General features: G+C 48.1%; 1 protein-coding gene across 4 annotated transcripts in view; it reads left to right on the forward strand.

Moving 5' to 3' along the window:
- Window positions 1-19,071: 19,071 nt before the first annotated feature.
- The window catches only part of NGEF (neuronal guanine nucleotide exchange factor), a 96,736-nt gene continuing 94,336 nt past the window's right edge, over window positions 19,072-21,471 (forward strand). For 2 of the 4 annotated variants that reach the window (XM_075937388.2, XM_075937391.2), the window contains exon 1: window positions 19,199-19,337. The gene's annotated coding sequence lies outside the window, so the exon portion shown is untranslated. Of the gene's footprint in view, window positions 19,338-21,471 lie in introns of all 4 variants that reach the window. The other 2 variants (XM_075937389.2, XM_075937392.2) reach the window with 2 other exon arrangements.

Raw genomic sequence — 21,471 nt, forward strand, 5'->3', positions numbered from 1 at the left:
AGGAATAAAAGTGTTAATTTGAGAGCTAACCAAGGAAAAGGAAGAATAGAGTGCATTCATGCACCCACATTAGAATAGTCCCATCTCTACTGTATTTCCTTAGTTTATTGATAAGGAGGTCATGGGAGACCATATCAAATGCTTTACTAAAGTGTAGATATACCATATCTACTGCTTCCCCTTATCCATAAGGCTTGTTATCCTATTAAATTAGGCTATCAGGTTAGTTTCACACAATTTGTCCTTTACAAAACCCTGCTGGCTGTTACCTATCACCTTATTATCTTCTGGATGTTTGCACATCGATTCCTTAATTATTTGCTCCATTATCTCTGTAGTTTCCTGGGTTGTTCTTATTTTTCTTGTTATAGATGGGCACTATATATGCCCCTTTCCAGTCTGCTGGAATCTCTCCCATCTTCCATGACTTTTCAAAGATAATGGCTCAGACACCTCTTCAGTCAGCTTCTTGAATATTCTAGGTATGCATTTCATCAGGCCCTGGTGACCTGAAGACTAATTTTTCTAAGTACATTTTAACTTTTTCTTTTCCTCTTTTAACTTCTGAAGCTACCTCCTTTTCTCCATCATTTACTATTGTAGGCCTCCAATAAACACCAACTTTCTTGGCAAAAACGAAAACAAAGCTGTCATTAAGCACGGTTTGCCATTTCCACATTTTCTGTTGTTGTTCTTCCCTCTTCACTGAGCAATAAGCCTGCCCTGTCCTTAGTTTTCTTCTGGCTTCTAATGTATTTGTAGAATGTTTTCTTGTTAACCTTTATGTCTCTAGCTAGATTGAGCTCATTTTGCATCTGGGGCTTTCTAATTTTTGCCCTATACACTTGTTTATATTCATCTTTCGTGATTTGACAGAGTATATATTTTATAGGACTCTTTTTTGATCATTCAGGATCTCCTGGATGAGCCAAGATGGTCTCGTGCCATATTTCCTGTCTTTTCTATGCAGGAGTATAGTGTGCTTTTGGGCCCTTAATAATGTTCCTTTGAAAAACTGCCAACTGCCTTCAATTGTTTTTCCTCTTAGTCTTGCTTCAGCTATCAGCTGCCTGAGTTTGCTAACATCTGCCTTTTTTAAATCCATTTTGCTGCCCTCACTCCTACATCTTTTTGAATCATGAACTCTATCATTTCAGATCACTTTCACCCAAGCTGCTGTCCAAGCTCAAATTCTTAAGCCAAAATCAAACCTTGAACAGCCTCCCCTCAGTAGCTTTGTCCACCTTCTGAAATAAAAAAAATTGTCACCAATACATTCCAAGAACTTGCTAGATAATCTGTGTTCTGCCATGTTATTTTCCCAATAGATGTCTGCCTGATCTACTTCTTCTTCCTGGTTCGGTGGTCTGTAATAGACCCTCTAGCATGATGTAACCCTTGTTTTTCACCCCTTTAACCTTACCCAGAGACTCTCAACAAGTCTGTCTTCTATGTCCATCTCCACCTCAATCCAAGTGTATACATTTTTAATATATAAGGCAACACCTTCTCCTTTTTTCCCTGCCTGTCCTTCCTATTCAAAGCTGTACCTGTCTATACCAATATTCCAATCACATGCATTATTCAACCAAGTCTCTGATACCAACCATTATCATAGCTTTGTTTATTTACTATTATTTCAAACTCTTCCTGCTTATTCCCCATACTTTTTACATTTGTATATAGTCAACTAAGACATTTATATATCCCATGCTTCATTTGCATATTTATGTTATGGCGCTATTTCAAAATAGCACTATTTCGAAATAACAGATGCTGTTAAGAGGCGGTTATTTTGAGAGAAAACCCCTCTGTCAAAATAACCCTTATTCCTCATACAATGAGGTTTACCAGTTATTTCAAGAGAAGAGTTTTCTCTCGAAATAACCGCATCTTAACAGCATCTGTTATTTCGAAACAGCACTATTTCGAAATAGTGCCATAATGTGAATATGCAAATGAAGCATTGGATATTTAAATCCTGGCTTCATTTGCAATTTCGAATGTCTTCATTTGCATCCCTCTCTCGAAAGAGCGTGCAAGTATAGACATACCCTATGACATTTCTAGAATACTCAAGGAATTGATAACAGAGGTATCTGAGCCATTAGCTATCATCTTTGTAAAGTTAGGAAGTGTAGACATAAAATAGTGATCAGGAGAAAGTCCCCACAGATTTATCTCCTTCTTTATCCAGACATTCTATAACCATATCTCCAGGACCACCCAATTTCACCAGTCACTGTGTGTGGTCATGATCGTAGCTCAATAAAGTTCCACAGCCAGCAGATACTTGATGAGTTCTGACAAACCCCTTCCCCAGCACCCAGTAAAGTGGAACAACTTTCAGTTTGTGTGCTTGGAGGATATCTGAATCCATACTGTCAGAGTGGCCCACATAATGGGGAAATGTTGAGGTGCCTCAACTTTTGTTGCTCTTCTATTCCGCTCCTTATTTCTGTGGGAAAATCACCAATGCAATATTATGATCTTCTTTTAAAAGAAGAAAAAAAAACAAAAAAACGCCCCAAACTGATAATGGCCAGCATTGGTTGTACAATTGTATCCTGCTTTTTCTACAACAAATTACAGTGGCTCCAGTATTTGATTTTTTCCCCCATGATCAAATGGGGTCCTTCTGAGCTTGGGCCTGGGACCAGAGAACAATTAGCCCAATGGTAAATCTGCCACTGATGCTCAGGGAGTTGTGTGTATTTCCCAGCCAGCTGGGTGGGGGCTCAAGCCAGTCCTCTGTTGGTTGGATGGGGAGGAACCCCTAGAGATTCAGTCTGGCCCTGGCTGCTGCTGGCTTCTCCTGGCAGAAGGGTTAAACAAGAACAGCAGGTGCCAGCAGCTGCCATTGTGATTTGTGAATGTGTAACCACCTACAGGCACATTGGAAACTGTTCTCCTATTCTCATATTGGAGTCACCTGGTGCACTGGATCAGTGCTGTTTGCATTATGGCTCAAAGCATCCTGCAGTCGGTCACTTCATGAGAACAAAACAAGGAGTCCTGTGGCACCTACAAAAACACTTTTTACCTACAAAAGCTTATACCCAAATAAATCTGTTAGTCTTTAAGGTGCCCCAGAACTCCTCATTGTTTTTGCAGATACAGACAAGAGAACACACCCAGCATGGTTTTCCAGCAAGATAATTTCACCTGCTCTCAGTGGCTACAGGGCATAGTGTGGACAGATGAGAAAAGCCCAAAAAGATTCCCACATGCCATGGAACACAAAGCATTTCCTAATATTATTTGACAAAAAAGGTTAACCGAAGGGCAGATTCCCAACCAAAGAATTTTGCTAGAGTCTAAAAATGGATGCAAACTGAATAGGCAATTCAGGCTGCACCTCTACAATCTAGCATTCTCTGGTCCAGCTACATCTGTGGTCCGGCATGACCACGGATGTTCCAGGATCAGAGAGTCCCGGTGCGCTGCAGAGGGTGGGGGCCTGGGAGCCTGCACACGCTTCAGTTGGGCTGTGAGAAGGGAGACAGCACACAGTTCAGCTGTGCTGGGGGTTGGGAGGGAGAAGCGCCAGAAGCTGGTGCACAGCTTATTTAGGCTGGAGTGGGGCCATGAGCTCATGTACAGTTCAGCTGGGCTGCAGGGGGAGCCAGGAAACCGGGGGGGAGGAGAGGACTGAAATGACCTCCCCTGGGTCTGGAAAAATCCCTTATCCTGGACCAGTCAGGTCCCAAGGGTGCTGAACCAGGGAGATCCAAGCCTTAGTAATAGGTTGTTGGCCACAAAAGGGCACTTTGGCCTCTGGCCTGGATCTGAAAATAAACCTGCCAAGTGGCAATCTCTTATCAGCAAGCAAAAACTTCTCACTTAGTAGCCACTACAGCCCAGCCTGTCAGTTACTCTGCAGCTTGGGAAGAGGAGCAGGGCGGGACAGTAAAGATTGCTTTGAGCGGGTGAGGAGATGCCATAGCTCCTCGCGCACTTTGTCCCCCAGTCTGTGCCTACGAGGGACTGGCCCTTCCTACTGCAGGTGCCTTCAGGAAGAATAGCAGAGTAAGGGGAATGAAGTGGGAGCTGGAAACCTTTATTTCAACAGCCCCCCAGATCTCTCACACAAGTGCGCCTTTGCCGGCCTCCAGCTGCAGCAGGCTCATCATCCCCCTTCCAAACGGCAGGAACACAAGAAACAAATGGGAGGGGCCTTCCTGCATGAGCACCTCCAACAGGCAACGGTAGCGTCACCCTGACAGTCCCAGAGCCAAAGGGTTCAAGGCAACTTCCCAGGGCCCCATGCTTTGGGGGGCCCAGTGCTTCAGGGGGATGCAGAGGTGTGGGGTGAAGGGCGGCCTCAGGAATTAGCAGGGGGCAGCAGGAGGCAGGCCCACTTCTGATCTCACTGCCTCTGTCACTTGGGGAGGGGGCCTGAGAGAAGGGATGGATTGGGAGTGGGGAGGGGGCACTGTATGGTAGGAAGAGGTGAGGCAGGGAAGGAGCAGGGGAGGGGTTTTGGGGAAGAGGTGAAGCAGAAGCAATGCAAATAGGAGCAGGGGAGGGAAGAGACAGAGCAGAGGCAGGGCCTGGGGCACAGGGGGATTATCCACAGCCCTGCATCCCCCTAGGGACGATGCTACACAATCCTGTATGGAGCAAAATACAGGACTATGTAGCACTTTAAAGACTAACAAGATGGTTTATTAGATGATGAGCTTTCGTGGGCCAGACCCACTTCCTCAGACTGATCTGACTAGCATGAGATCCTTATAGAGCCCAAAGAACAAATATTTTACCTTGAGAATCTGTGTGTCTGTTCAAGAGCTCCTCCTAAATGGTGAGAGCTAGGACCTCTAAATTCAGTAGGCAGCTTCCTCTTATCGCTTAAAGCAAGGTCAGGGCTTGGTTGTGCCAAGCAAATGGGATGGGCCTGGTATTCAATTGTTTCTCATAAAATAGAAAGGTGCGGGTCTGCTATGAGGGAGTTCTACCGTAGAATGACTACAGGGGCCAGCGAGGGGCCAAAGACGGGGAGTGGGACAGCTGTAACCCCACTGGGCCAGCAGGGGGCGGTGTGGAGAAAGGATCGCTATCTACTATGTATTTCAGCGTGTTTGTGTATCTGTCAGTCTGTCTGTCCATCAGCTGGGGGACATGTGCCCCTCCCCGGCGGTGCTAGCTGCAGCAGCCACAAACAGGTGCTTCTCACCTGGCCCCAGGCTGCTGCAGTGAGAGGGCTGGGGCTGTCCTGTCCCCCTGGGGTACCTTCATACTGAACCCCTCGTTCCGAGCACCACCCCAGACCACTGATTTAAAGGAAGAAAACCTAAACTTATTTGAGTTAAGGACCTGAGCTATGGCAGATAAATCTTTTACTAAATAAATATGTTTCTCTTTGTTGCCTGATGTTAGCAGGTGAATATTATTAATATGGATAATGTGGGTTAAAGGCTCACCAGTTGATCTGATCAGAAGTTCGGTAGGGTGCCATTTTGCAGGGAAAAGAACTCCCACACCCACTGCCGATGCAAGCTCTGCCCTGATCTGCTTTCTGGGCAGCCTGTAGCCCATGCAGTCACTCAGAGCCGATGGATGGAGGCATTTTGGCTGGCTGCCCAGAAACTGAGTCACTTTGCTTTTACTTTCACTTACTCAACAGGCAGGCAGCCAGCTAGAGCACCAGTTCCCCACTTCCAGCCAGTGGAGTGCTCTTGCAGGGTTGAGGAGAAGAACATCATCACCGTGTCACTTACAACGCAGAAGAGGTAGCAAAAAAAGGGTTCCACTGAAGCGGGCACTGCCTGGCCCAAGTAACCTCATCACGGAGGCAGGGGGAGACTCACAGAAGAGTTGCCCCACCCAGCACTTTTCAGAGGGAGCCAGCACAGCAGTACCCTCCCTCAGCATGCACCACGCCAATGCATTCGGCTGACCCGACCCCACTCTCACCTACTTTCTTTGCATTCCATTTTGGGGGTGTTGCTTGAAATGTAATGCTGCCTGCACAGCTGCATGTGCCTAAGGACGGCCCTGTCTACACAAATGCCTGCTGCCACAAGCTCCCGGAGAGAAAGAGCAAGCAGAGAGGTTCAGATGGTGACACAGATTGTGAGGGAGAGAGGGTCGCATTAGAGGAGGATGGAGCATCAGTTCCCCTCTCCATTGGTGGAGCCGACAGAGACAGAGCAAGCCACGGGGCCAATAATTAGAAGCAGATTGAGAAGTTACCTCAGGCTGCAGCTGACACAGCACCCCCAGGAGTGGAGTCAGGGACTGAGTCTCAGGAACTGCAGGGGAGCTAGAAGAGGGCTTCAGCGGTGACATAGCTGTCAGCAGACTGCAAGTAGAAAAGGGAGGTCACAGGGTGGCACGGCAGGAGATGAAGTCAAATGTTATCTTAGAGGAGGTGACTGATGATATAAAGGCTGAGACAAGCAGAGCAAAGGGGCTACATTTCTAAACACAGGTACAAACAAGTTACAAATCACTCCTGACATATCAGATTGCCACCCTCTGATGATACCTAGATACCTCCCATTACCTTGTGCCTGGGGGCCCGATCACAATCTTGCATGCTGTCAGTTTAGACCAGGGGTGAGCAAAAGCACCTCCGTAGCTGGCTCTGGCTTGCCAAGTGGGTTGATCTGGCCTGCAGTAGCCCTGCTGCTCTCCTGCCCCACGCCAATCAGGGCCTAGAGATGGGGGCGCATGGATGCTTAGAGTGCCGTGTGCCAGAGGGAGGGAGCAAGAACCCCCACTCCCACCCCACTTCCAGACCAGTCAGAGCCTGGGGTGGGGGAGAAGTGTGCGAAGTCTCCTCCTGACTTGTCCCTGACTTGCAAGGAGTGCATGGCACTTAGAAGCTCCTGACGGGATGGGAGGAAATTTTTCACGCTCCCCCCATCCCCTGTAGCCAGACAGGAACCCCCCTGTAACATCCATCTTTGCTTGCCTGGAGCATGCAGGGCATACAGAGCAGTAAAAGCCTTGGAGCAGGAGGCTCAGGATATGCAGGCTGCTGTGACCGTGAATGGCTGTAAACAGAGATACGCCAATTGCTGACCAAGAGGCTGCCGAGAAATGCCCTTGACTTAACCCATATTGATACGAACACACAGCCGTCTGCGGGGGGAGGAATCTCTCGCCCAGTAAAAAAATGTCTAGTACTCACAATTTAGTTATCTCTCTTGCAAGTGTAAATTAACTTGAAACTTGCTTGTAAGAACTGGCGCCACAAAACGGACCAGTACAATTTGGCATCTTAGATAAGAAAGAGGATACAGGCCCCCAGGGGTATAAAGATGGGTCCAGCAGCACATTTACTCTGAGTGTCAATCTACCATCTATCTGCTGGTCAGGTTAGGTGTTTGATCTCCCGAGGTTCCACGGGGACGCCCACCTCGTATTCGTCTTTCCTAGGAATTGAGGGACCGGCCCTGGCTTGACCCGCTGGAGTTGAGAGGCACAGAAAGGGGTAAAAATTGTACCTGGATGTGGTCCTTTGTCTTAAGTGTACTCATAGACTTAGAGCTCTTTAAAGATTAAGCTGTCACTTGGTACCATTATTTCTATTTTCTATCTTTATTTTCTTTGTAACCATTTTTAAGATCTATATTTGCTAGCAGTTAAGAAAGAGAGCAATAGCCATTGTAACCATATGATTTATAAGCCTTTTTAATAAACCTGTAACTGTTTAAGTTTTAACCTGACTCCTTCAGTTGCTGTAACAGAACCAAGCAGAATTTAAAAGAACTTCAGCCGGTCATAAGGGACAAGTATAGGAGGAGCTTGGGCGTTTGGATCATGCCACTCCCAGGTGACAGATCCGTTGGAGCATCTCTCAGTCTTCCCTAGACTGCCTGCTGCGTAGGGATCCTGTATCCTAGCAGCTGAAATCTGAGATGTGATAAGCTCTTCCTATAAACTTCTGGGGCGTCTGTCAGCCTGTTGGCTGCCCTCCGCGACGGGACCCCAGTCCTAGCGGTAAAGACACAGACGTTAAAGACTCGGGTGTAACACACACTGCCCTGACCGTCGGCTGACATCCCCATGCCCTGATTGGCCTGGCTGAGGGGAGCATGCAAAGTCTCCTTCTGCCCTGCAAGGGGCATGGCGCTTCTAAGCACCACAGGCTCCTAGTAGGATGGGGATGGGCGGGAGGAGACTTAATTTCTTTGCCAATTTAATATTGTGATTTGGCCCTTGTGGACAGCAACACACTCCTATTCGTGCATTTATGGTTACCATCTGTATTATTAATAGTACACTGAGTGTTTTGAAATACTGGGATGGCCATTGTGAAATTGTGTCTCACAGGATTATGTATATGAGAAGTAATACTGAAATTTGGAGTAGTGACATTACAAATCAGGCTTCTATGTATAAATATCTTGTAATTAATTATTACTCAGTACTGTCCATTTACATTATAGGTTACCCTTACTGCTGGTTTTCAACTTCTGGAATAAGCTTTCCTGGGCAGGAAAGTTAATAAAAATAAAAAACAAAATTGTGATTAGTAAGAGAATGTTTTACAAATGCATTATTTATTGAGGCAGAAATATATGTACATATATTTCTAGCTGAAACCTTTTTGAATGCTACAAAAATATTGATATTAATAATATTATGATTATACCCCAACCGTGACATTAAAATAGTGCGGCACCAATTTTTTAAAAAAAGGATATAAAATGACATTTATTACAACAAAATAAACAGACTAAAAATAATAAAAAAGTAGTCACGAGACATGACATACAACCAAACACAACATACATGACACAACAATTATTACAACTAACAACAAATGGCTCCAGAATTCTATTAATAACGTTACAAAATAAGGCACAACAATTTTAAAAAGAAAACAAAACGAAAAGGATTCAACATTAAAATCAGAAAGGTATTATTTATTTAAAGGTAAGATTGCACCTGCACTTTCTCTTTTGGCTGGAGGAGAGGGATCAAAGCAGAGGCAGCGTGTGAAAGGCTGTGTCTAGACTACATGCCTCTGTCATCAGAGGCATGTAGATTAGACACATAGGCAAAGGCAAATGAAGCCGCGATTTAAATGATCGCGGCTTCATTCACATTTACATGGCTGCCGCGCTGAGCCGACAAACAGCTGATCAGCTGTTTGTCCGCTCAGCGCGCTAGTCTGGACGCTCCTCTGCTGACAAAGCCCTTTGTCGGCAGCCCCGTTATTCCTCGTGGGATGAGGTTTACCGGGGCTGCCAACAAAGGGCTTTGATGTCGGCGCGGGAGCGTCCAGACTAGCGCGCTGAGCGGACAAACAGCTGATCAGCTGTTTGTCGGCTCAGCGCGGCAGCCATGTAAATTTAAATGAAGCCGCGATCATTTAAATCGCGGCTTCATTTGCCTTTGCCAAAACAACAAATCTACATGGCTCTGTCGACGGAGCCATGTAGTTTAGACCTACCCAAAGTTTCACTCAGGGCACTATACAGAAGTTAGACAAATGCCTGATGTACCTAGTGGTCCTGGGCAAAATAATTGTATCAAGCACAGGCGGGAGTAAACTGTCTTGGTCTCTGTGTTCATACAAGATTGCACTGGAATTGCAGCGGGATCACAAGCAGCTGAGTTCTCCCATCGTCACGGAATGTGTGAAGCACTAACATGTGCACTCCATGTGCAGCAGCTCAGAGTTCTCCAATCAGGTGTCACAATCAGTGTCAGGAGGTCACAGCTCTCCCGCACTTCCCACATTTGCAAACAGGATGGGTTGGCCCAGGAAGTGGAAGGAGTCACTGGTGGGAAAGCTCAAGAACTGCTGCTGTAGTGGCAGCACGTCTAGGCTCTCTGGGCAGCATCAGGAGGAGAGAAAAGGGATAGCAGTTTGTATCGGAGACTACAGAGACACTGCAATTTCCCCTGACATTTTTCTGTGAACTGCCTTCATCTGTCTACTTCACCGAACTTCAGAGGGTGACTCCCTTAGCCCCATTGTGTGGCACTGACGGATAAAGGAGCAGCCGCCAGAGTCTTTTCATACACTTTATGCTCTTGACAGTAAAGATTTTTAGTGCAGGGTTAGGTCAGAGCCAGAATTTCTGACACTCAGGTCACCCCCTTGGAAAGGGAACAAACAACATTGGCACCACTGCCATAGGAGGGAAACGAGGCGAAATTCATCCTCCTGGGAAAAGCAGAAGTCAAACCAGGGCTGGCCCACAACATTTTGGCATCTGAGGCAGGGAGCTCAAATGACGCCCCCATACTCCCTCGCTTGGGCCAAAACCTTGAAAGGTCTCAATTCTGCCTTCTTCCTGTTCTACTCCTCTCATGGTACTGCTCTGCTATCTACATATGCACCAGCAGCAGACACAATTTTCTACACTCTGGGTCCTAGTGGCGCCCACCCCTGCCCACTACCCCCCTCCCCCCCCCAGTCTGGAACCTGAGGCAGCCGCCTCAGTTTGCCTCATGGTAGGGCCAGCCCTGAGTAAAACACACACAATCAACACAGGGCGACCCCATGGAAGGCATGAAACTCCTTTTCCTGGTGTTAGCAGAATTTGAGATGTACAACATGCTGTGCTGGATCTGTTGGAGGATGGACACACCTGCGGAGGGTCACCTATTTGTCCCATCTGTTATTCCAGCACCTACAGAGCAGAAGGGATTGCAACTGCACTTTCTCTTTTGGCCACCAGAGGCAGCTCTCATAGCTAAGAGTTTGGCGGGAGGACAAAAAAGGGTGAAAGGAGATGAGAGAAAGGGAGGCTCAGGCTAAAACTAGGAAGTGGGAGAGGGATCAAAGCAGAGGCAGCATGTGAAGGTGTCACTCGGGGCATTATACACAAGTTGGACAAGTGCCTGATGTACCTGGAGGACCTGGACAAAGCGATTGTATCCAGCACAGCTGGGAGCAAAATGCATGAATACAGGGACCGAGACAAGGTGGCATTCAAGTTTCAGAGGGAGCCCAATTTGTAGGCTAAAACGAACGCTTGCTGCCTCCTTCCCTCTGCCCCTTCGACAGCCCCTGAGGCCTGCCTTTAGAGTAGAGCCCACCGGTCTGACAGCAGCAGGGTGAGCTGCTGTTTTAGATTGTCTCCCTTCCAAGACAGTCTAAAACAACAATGCAAACCCTGCTTCATTGGCCTCCCCTCCTGTACAAGCTTGTTCCTACTGAGCCTGAGTTAAAATGCCAATGGGGAAGCAGCACATGCCGAGGGAATACGTTGTGCCCTCTCTGTCCTCATTAGAGGGCTCTGCTGCTCTGCCCTGGAAAAGCTCGATTCATGAAAGGTTTTAAGATACAGCCTCAGAAAGCAAGCATGCTTGCTATTCACTACTGAAAAGGCCCCTCCATATGGAGGAGACAGAATCTGTTGCAGACGAGCACAGAACTCTAATTCAGAGTCTTTTCCTTCAGGAGCTGTACCTGGTGTCCATTCAAGATGAGTGTAGCCAGGAATCCAGTCACCCTTCTTTCTAGCTAAGTATCAGGCTATGTCCTGTCTGACCTTAGCCTGTGTCTGCTGTATCATACCATCAGGGAAATCTCACCAAAAACGAGAACTGGTGTGCCACCTGGACCAGAGTCTGGGCTAAACCTGGAGTAGGGCATGAGCTTTCTTAAAATCCTGGCTGGCTGCCTGTCTCTTTTTTTCTTCAGCATAGGACTTTGCCTGGCATATCCCTCTCAAAGTCAGCGAAGGGGAAACTGTGAGACATCCACGTCATGATGTAGGTCATTGGGGCTCACGGAGGGTCAGAGGGCAACCACTCAGGTCGACGTCCATAGAGCCGCTTAGTCCTGGGCCTCAGGCCAGTGGTCAGTCCAATTCAGCCAGGAGTCTAGTTCTGGTTCTGGGTGGGTCGGCAGGCAAACAAGCAGTCTTAAGGCCAGGCCCTAGTTCAGGGCAGGGTGGCAGGTAAATTAGCAGTTATAATAGCAATACATTAGCTCAGGTCTTATTTCAGGCAGGGCAGAAAACAATATAGTCAGTAGAGAGCCAGGTCCTGGGTCAGAGCAGGGCAGGGCAGGAAGCAAACACAGTTCAGGGAGCCTTGGCCCTAAGTCAGGGCCGGTCAGCAAACAAAACAGTCCTAAACAGGTAAGTGCTAGCAAATAATTTGCCTTCTTGTTCAGGAGGAGTTCAGGCAACTTGCCTGTGGTGGCAGAGGGGGGGAAACTGCCAGCTGGTAAGTGGGTGGCAGACGCAGGTACGCCCACTCCACTGTATCTGCACCGCTACACTCCTGGGATCTGCACGGCTACACACTGACCACTGCTGAGCACACACTAAACTGGGGGCCAGCTGTTCCTGGGCCACTTCTCCGACAGGTCCGCTGGGAGGTTGGAGTCTGTCAGCACTGGCAGGTCCACTGATCCCAGCCACTCTTCAGTTCATAGCACGTACAAGGGTCCAGGCCAGTCTTCGACCTCTGGTTAGTGCAGGGGTCCAGACCAGTCCTTGGCCTTTGGTAGGTGCGGGAGCACTGGGCAACCATCTGTCTCCACTGCTGGCTGGGCCCTCCTGGGCAGTCCTTTTATAGTCCTGGCCCTGCCTCCTGACTTCTGGTCAGGTGAGGGGATGGGGCCAGGCTCTGCCCAAAAGGGCTCACAGAGGGGGTCCTCTCCCTCCGGTTCAGTGAGCGGCCACTCCACCCTACTACACACACAATATGACCCCGAGATCACTGGAAGCATTTGGAGTTAGAAAAGGAAAAGCCCACCAGGGAACTGGTCCTGAGGCTTCTTGTGAGGTTTTCCGTTGATAGATATATCCGAATGCATGCCCTATAGACTAAAATACAAGGTCCATCCTGCACTGCCGAGGCACTTACACAAGCTTAATGCACTGACTTGTTAATCACAAACAGGTGAGACACCCAGGGTGTCTCCTGGAAGATGCACCAAGGGAAAGAAAAGCACTGGGAACTGATTATGTACTGTGAAGTCTCACCACTAGATGGCTCCCAAATACTCAAAAGGGAGCATAAAAGCCCAGGCAGAGAATGAGTAGTTAGTGTGGATAAGTGACCCAAATCCAGAGTTAAATCTGCGCCACTTTTACATACAAGGAGACAGTTCATCTGAACTGGACAAGTTCTGAGAAAAGACATTTAACTGCCTGGCAATAGCACTTAGGTCACTCGTGTGAGTCAGAGCTAATTAACAGGAGTAAGTGGGAGGGGGTCAGCATGGCTCTGTTCTAGTTAATGGCTAAAAAGTCCGATGGGATGTTTTTCTTTGTGGTCCTGTTGTCCCTTTGTCATCTTTATTCAGGCTCTTCGTTAGCTGTTCAATTCAAAACATCCTTGAGCCTGGGACTGCTTTGCCTGAGTATTATGAACATCATGGTTCCCATCCCAGGGGAGGACTGTGAGCAGATGTCAGGGGCAGCATGCTGATACATGGGAGGAGGTCCCAGGGTGGAAAAAGTTGGGGATCACTAGTGTAAGAAAACATTCTTCTCTAATCCAGTCTGGATTCTCGCACCTTAATGGAACCTCAGTAGTGCTTGGTGTGGGATGAAAAGGTGCACCCCCTGTTAGGCAGTTTTGTTAATGTATGGTTTAACTGTTCTACCTCATTAAATGTTATGACAGTGTTAAGGCAGTAAATGGGACAACCAAAATGGAATCTGTGACCCTTGACCTAGGGGATCCATGTGGGATCTCCTCAGGCACTGACTGCTCAGAGACCCGTCTAAACCGGATTTTCCCGCCAAGCGGCCACGAGGGTTCCGTTCTCCTCAGGTTTTTCCCGCTCTTGTGGCTTTATAAGGACTGTGATGCCTCAGCCTCAGCGCTGTCCACCCTCGTGGTGGCAGTGCGCAGGTCTGACTGATCCACCCTCTGACAATGAGGGACAACCCCAGCAGCGCCTGCAGCGGAGGAAGAAGGGGATTTTACCATCCTCACGCACACACAACCCGCCTGTGACACCAACAGCCTGCGACTCCCCTTCACACACACCCAGTCTGGGACAGAACATCATGGTGTTCCCCAGCGCTCCTCCATAAGGGCCCTAAATCAGCCTGAGGCTGGCAGGTCCTGGGCACCTCCCCCAGTGCCACCGCCAAGTCCTCAGGAGAGATAGGGCCCTGTATTTAAGGGTTGTTCTGACCATTTTAAAACACTGGGCCAAAGGGTTTGATTTAGTGGGTCTGGTTTCAGGCCCCAGTTGGTGCTGTCGCTGCCACCAGTTTGTCTGATGTTTGTTCTGTCTGTGTCGTAATATCGTCCCCTTCCTGCCTCTTTTGTAATTAATCCCTAAATAACATTTTACCTTGTTTGTCCCTGAACATCGCCCCCTCTTCCTTTATTGCACCTACACCCGAGGGAGGCCAGGGAGGGATCTACTTCAGGGGCGGATGAGAGTGCCGCGGGGCCCCGGGCAGCGCCGCGGGGCCCCGGGCAGCAAAATTTCGCGGGGCCCCCCTTTGACACGGCATATGCGCGGGGCCTCGGGAAGCGCGGGGCCCGGGGCAGCCGCCTCGCTCGCCCTGCCCTAATTCCGCCGCTGATCTACTTCAGTGATTAATTCACAGATGAGAGTCCCCGGGGGGGGGATATCTTGTGTTTCTGAGGCTATGTCTAGACTGCTTCCCTCTGTCGACAGAGAAATGCAAATCAAGCACATCAAAATTGTTAATGAAGCAAGGATTTAAATATCCCATGCTTCATTCGCATAAACATGGCCGCCGCTTTTTTCAAAATGGAGTTTTTTCGAAAAAACGGCAGTCTAGACACAGATCTGTCGAAAATAAACCTTTTCGAAAGACCCTGTAAACCTTATTTTTTGAGGAATACAGGATCTTTTGAAAAAGGGTTTATTTTTGATAGTTCCGCATCTAGACTGCCATTTTTTCGAAAAAACTCCGTTTTGAAAAAAAACAGAGACCATGTTTATACTAATGAAGCATGGGATATTTAAATTCCTGTTTCATTAGCAGTTTCAATGTGCTTGATTTGCATCCCTCTGTCAACAGAGAGGTATAGTCTCTAGACACACCCTGGAAAGGGCATCAAGCGGCATTTGTAACTGAGTTTGCTACCTACGCCCTTGGGGCAACACCACACAGATCCAGGCAAGCCATGCAAAGAGATTGAGTCCCATCTCCCTGCCACTGCAGAATTGTTCCCTGTGTCACATTTTCTCTTGTTTTGCCTGGCACACTTTTAAAAATCGAGCAGTGGGGATTCCAGCACTCCCCTTGGGAGACCACACCACAGTCTAAACCAGCTCTCTTCCAGGAAGTTACCTTTGCAGCACCAAAAAAAGTGGTTTCTCCAAGCAACATATTGCACGCTGCAAATTATTTATTAAAATGCTTCACTATCCACAGAAAATAGTGTAAATACTGATGTTCCACTCACTCCAGTGCAAATCAGGCGTGATTCAGTCAGAGTCAATGGCAGTAGCTAGAGGAAGACTCGAGCTCTTCACATCTATTGTTCTACACTTGTTATTTCTTTGCTCTTAAATCTGACTGTTGTAATGAGAATTTAAAAAAAAAAGTAAGTTATAAAAAAAATGCAAATAGGATGTGTGGGTGCATTAATAAGGGGATGTAAAAATAATCCAGAACATAATATAATGACAGTATTTGAACAATGGAGCCCTCTCATTTAGAGTACCGTGTTCAAGTTTTGGGAGCTACTTCTTAAGCTACTGCAGTAACTCCTGATATAGTGGAAAAGAAAACCGGGAAAAGGAATTTAGAAGTTAATACTGGTGAGTTCATGTGGAAAAAAGATTAATAGACTGTAAGAAAGGCTACACTTAATGAAGGACTGAGATCTATTCAATTAAAAATTATAAATGTAAATTACAGGCAGTCCCCGGGTTACGTACAAGATAGGGACTGTAGGTTTGTTCTTAAGTTGAATCTGTATGTAAGTCGGAACTGGCGTCCAGATTCAGCCGCTGCTGAAACTGATCAGTTTCAACAGTGGCTGAATCTGGACGCCAGTTCTGACTTACATACAGATTCAACTTAAGAACCCCAGGCATCCCCAAGTCAGCTGCTGCTGAAACTGATCAGCGGCTGATTCCAGGAAGCCCGGGGCAGGGGCTTCCTGTAGTCAGCCACTGGTCATTTTCAGCAGCTGCTGACTAGGGGACACCTGGGGCAGAGCAGCTGGGGTGCTGCTGGGTTGGTCCAGTGGCACCCAGAGCGGCGCTACGGGACCGGCGCTACGGGACCAACCGGCAGCGCCCCAGCTGCTGTACCACAGGCGTCTGGAGCAAAGCCGCGGAGCACGGGGGCAGCGGGACAGCCCAGACGCGCCGTGGCTATCCTGCTGCCCTCGGGCTCCGCGGCTTTGCTCTGCTCTGCTCCCCGTCCCCCAGGTCTGCAGACCAGGGGGAGGGGGAGCAGAGTAGAGCAGAGCGGCAGAACGCGTGGCCTGCTGACAGCCCAGACGCGTCTGGGCTGTCAGCTGGCCGCGTGCTCCGCTCTGCTTCCCCTCCTCCCCCCATGGTTTGCAGACCAGGGGGAGGGGGAGCAGAGCGGAGCAGAGCAGAGCGGCAGAACCGCGCGGCCAGCTGACAGCCCAGACGCATCTGGGCTGTCAGCTGGCCGCGTGCTCCGCTCTGCTCCCCCTCCCCCCCCTGCAGATCAGGGGGAGGGGGAGCAGAGCGGAGCACAGCAGAGCGGCGGAACGCGCGGCCAGCTGACAGCCCAGACGCGTCTGGACTGTCAGCTGGCCGCGTGCTCCGCTCTGCTCCCCCTCCCCCTGGTCTGCAGACCAGGGGGAGGGGGAGCAGAGCAGAGCGGAGCGGAGCAGAGCAGAGCGGCAGAACGCGCTGCCAGCTGACAGCCCAGACGCGTCTGGGCTGTCAGCTGGCCGCGCGTTCTGCCGCTCTGCTCTGCTCTGCTCCGCTCCCCCTCCCCCTAGTCTGCGGGGGGGGGGGGGAGGGGGGAGGGGGGAGGAGCAGAGCGGAGCGCGCGGCCAGCTGACAGCCCAGAAGCGTCTGGGCTGTCAGCTGGCCGCGCGTTCCGCCGCCGCTTTGCTTCCTCTCCCTGGTCTGCTCGAGACCAGGGAGAGGAAGTGCCCCGTTCGTAACTGCGGATCCGACTTAAGTCGGATCCGCGTAACTCGGGGACTGCCTGTATTTAAAAAAAACAGTAAAAATGGTAAGGCCCAGAGAAGACCAAGGTAGGTAGCTAGAGAAATAATGAGGTTTGCATACAAGGATAAATTGTAAACTCAGGATTTATTTAGCTTTAAAAGGGACAGAATCGTAGATGAGTCAATTGAATGATTTTTAGATCCTGAAGGGCACAGCAAAAACAGATGTTTAAAGCAGCTAATGGCAGGTACGGTGGCATGTTTCCTGATGGAGACAAGTCATCATTCCAGTGGAGTCTTCAATGAAACTGCTGGACACCTACAAATACAAGCTCACAGACCAAGGGACTCAACTCACACTGCCCATTATCTCCACACAGGACCCATCTAAACCTTGCCCTGGATTAACAATCCAGGAACAGATTGCTGAATGCATTGCACACCCAGGACTGGATCATCAGTTTAAGTACATCGGCACAGTCCCCGTCACTTCAATAGAGTGACACCAAATGAGCGAATGGCCTTAAACCTGTGGAAATCAGTGAGGCAGGAGACCAGGTTCCAGAATACAGGAGCCAGATCTTAAAAGAGATGAGAATTTTGTGACTGACAAAAATTTAGGATATAGTTGTACAGGGCAAGAAGTCATGGGCTCCAACTGCAAGGGAGATTTAGGTTAGACTTTAAGAAAACATTCCTAATTGTAGGAGTAGTTAAACACTGGAACAAATTACCTAGAGGGTCTTGGGATCTCTGTCACTGGAGGTCTGTAAGAACCGGACAGGCAAACCTTTGTCAGGGATGGTCTAAGATCAGGGTTTCTCAGTGCTTGGACTGAGGGCTAGCTTTGGTCCCTGAGATTTCCCTGATATGGTATAGGAAGGCAGCAAGCTGGTCCCTGGTATGAAAAAGCTTGAGACACACTGGTCTGGAGATAATACTTAGTCCTGTCTCACTTCAGAAAACTGGACTAGATGACATAGGCCCCTTTCAATCCTACATTTCTGTGACTCTATGCTAAGAGCCTGATCCAAATCCCACAATCAACAGAAAGGTTTCCACTGATTTAGTCGAGATGCACTGGATTTTACAAAAAGAAATATAAAAATAGCATACTTCAGGTTACTCTATTCAGGAGTAGGAAAAATGTGTTCTTTCCTAGGGCACATCTACACAGCAGGGCTAAAGCCGAAATAAGTTATTCAACTTGAGCTATGTCAATTGTGCAGCTTAAGTAGAAATAGTGCCAAAAGCCTAAATAAGCTGTCTACACAGCAGCAAGTCCAAGTTAGAACATTCTTCCTCCGACTTTCCTTACTTCTCATAAAATGAAGGTAATGGGACCCAGAGTAAGAAGTCGTCCAGCTCGACTTTATTTCAACATTATATCGAAATAACTGCTTGCTGTGTAGACTCAGACTGTTATTTCAGAAGAATGCCAGTTATTCCAAAATAAGGCTGCTGTGTAGACATAGCCGTAGAGACTGCACCACACAGCTGTCCAGAAGAATTAAGAAACATTCAAGCCTAACCTCCCAACAGAGATTATTGGTTCAATAGGGGACAACAGAAAATATAGGTGTAAATCCTACATAGATGTCAAAGTATTTCCGCACAGAAAATGTTATAAAAGAAATTTTGACTAATAGATTCAAAAGGCACAAAAATAGACTGGCTCTGCTTCATACATACCAATGCTTAGCTACCTACACAAAATGAACTAAAAGACAACAGCAATTAAAAAGTAACCATAAAACTTAGCAATCAGCTTGCATTATTTACAGGCATTAGAAAAGCAATAGCAAAACCAGTTTGCCCTTCCAAATGTAAACAGAGACCATTTATTATTTGCACTCCTTTGAGTTTGCGGTTCAAATTATCATCCACATTTTTAGATCCTTGTCCAGTCATTAAAGATGTCTATTGGGCATGTTACATATGCATTGTAGTAAAGCCTTCAACCCAGACAGCATGAAGGACGTTTGGTGCATATTTGCACCGACTTATCTGAATAAAGGGAGAACTGTTGCTTTAAAATCATGTTTGCAGTGACTCTGGAAACTAAAGTAAACAAAGTCCCAGGGAAAGTTTTTTGCTTTCCAGCATGCAGTGGCTGGTTACAGAAAGGGCTGAAGGTCGCAGGTACTGATTGCAGGGATTTGCCGTTCCAAGAATCAGATCTTGCTGTAAGTACCTTTAAACAAATCTTTTGGGAATATAGTACAGAGTCAGTGGAGATACAGCCTGCCTTCTCTGCTGGTATATGACCACATGGAGAGTATGAACCAGCCATGACAGATTCTCATTAGCAGGTGAGTGAAACTCTATTTCAGGGGTTGACAGGGCACAACCGGGAGGAAGAAATTTCAGCCAACAAACAAGGACATAAATGAGGGGTCCCACCTGGCAGAGACTGGGTGCCAAGGTGTAGCTTAGACCGCTGGAAAGCCAGTGGCAGGCCCGGAGCCAGAGCATGACTCACTCTGCTGGGGGACCAGTTTGCACAAACCAGGCATTAACAATTTATGAGAGAAAATGTAAACATCTAAGCCGCAAATCTTCCTCCCACCCACGCAACTTCTCTTTTTTCCAGGCCCTTGACTTAGGATGTGAGTTCGCTCCAAACCGCTATTCATCTGCAAGCTCTCACTAAAAATTATTTCCCTTCTGTTAGCACCAGAATGAGCTTTCCCCTTCGGCTGCCAATAGTTCAGCAGCAAAGTTCTTGCTAAGCTGTTCAGCAGCCAATACAGAACCCCAGCAGCTCCCAAACTTTGTTTCACAGCCTCAGTTTGGGTGATGGAGCTTGGACTTGAGCCCTGAGCTCCAGCAAGTCTAACACCAGCCTGGCAAAACCATGAAAATGGGGCCATGACCACACACTGAGAACCACTGGTTTAATTGACTCTCCTCAGTGAAAAGTTTTGTTTGTTTTGTTTAAAATGCAAAGCACACAGGGGCTCACAATCTCATAAGAAGACGCTTTCTCTTGAGATTTCAAGTGTCAGAGGTACTGTAACATATTATGTCCGAGACCAGCACTTGGCTGAAAGCAGGAAATTGCACTAAAATGAAAAATAAAATAATAATAATAATAATGAAAGTCTAACTAACACTTTTGAATCTGCCTAGTTGGTTCAGGCACACTTGGAGAGATGGGTGAAGGTTCAAGTCAGTTCTGATTTTATCCAGACTGAGAAATATTGATAAGTCCAGTTATGATTGACAGTAAACATAGGCGCATATGCAGAACAATACTGTTAGGGACCAGAAAAGATACACAGAGTACATATTGCTCTCTACTGCCATTGTTAGGGGGACATTTTCAGTGCTGGCTGAAGGGATTAGCTACACAGCTTCCAGTAACTGTCACAGACATACCTGGCTCCAGCAGCTCTGTACTGAACATTGCTACAAATGTACAGATAACCATCGTCTATCATGGTAGTACCTAGCAGCAGGGTTGTCAGACGGCGGAGCGGGTCTAGTCCTTTCGCAAGGCAGTGGCCCTGTTACGCCTGAAGTAATGAAAGTTGACAGGAGTCCGTAAAAAACAAAACTGGACTCGGCCCATAGATGAGCCCTCTCCTCCAGTCCCTTGCCACTGAAGCCATCCATCAAGGAAATGCATGAGTACAGGACCGCCAACAGGGGGAAACGGAAGCAATTATCCTGAGGCCCGGTGATTCAAAAGGGCCTGGGGCTCCCGACCACTGCTACTGTGGCCAGAGCCCCAGCTCCAGACATCACTCAGGGCTGGGGGGAAGGGGATGCGGTACAATCCATTAAGCCCTTCTGGGAGCACAGAGTCAGCCCCCCATTCACCTTGCCCCAGGGCCTAGCAATTCAGTCAGCCCTCCTGCATGAGCACAAATAAGCCTGGGAGTGCACCCAGAAGGTCAACAAACTTGGGTGTAGAATAGTGATAGAAATGTAGCCGTGGGCTTTGCCTATTCAATAGTGAAGCAAATTCCAGAATCAAGGTCATGCTCCAAGGGCTTATCTATACAAATACTTAATGCGCTGCAGGCTGGGATGTCAATTCCCCCTGCACTGGCCTGCGGCACACTAACCGTCCGTGTGGGCCCAGCGGCCGTGCACTACATGTCCCCGGGTGCTTTAAAGAACTGTCAGTGCACAGTGGCAGAGTCAGCAGGGGGTAGATTCAGACCCAGCTGACCATGAACCATGTTGGTATAGAAAAGCCCCAAGAACATTCTGAGCTCTTGCCTCCCAATCCACTGCTTGAAACACACGACTCTGTGGGTCATCTTGCCATTGCCCAGTTCACCCACTCACTTCCTCCAGCAAGGAACTGGGGGGCAGCGAGATGCGCCTCGCGCCATCCTCTACAACAGGGGTCTCCAACCTTTTTAAGCACGATTGAATTTAAGTGCAATCCAGGCTCTACCTCAAACCCAAACACCCTTGCCCCGACTCCTTCCC

The sequence above is a fragment of the Pelodiscus sinensis genome, chromosome 10 (genome assembly GCF_052426305.1).
Source record: "Pelodiscus sinensis isolate ZL-2025 chromosome 10, ASM5242630v1, whole genome shotgun sequence".
Lineage (NCBI taxonomy): Eukaryota > Metazoa > Chordata > Testudines > Trionychidae > Pelodiscus > Pelodiscus sinensis.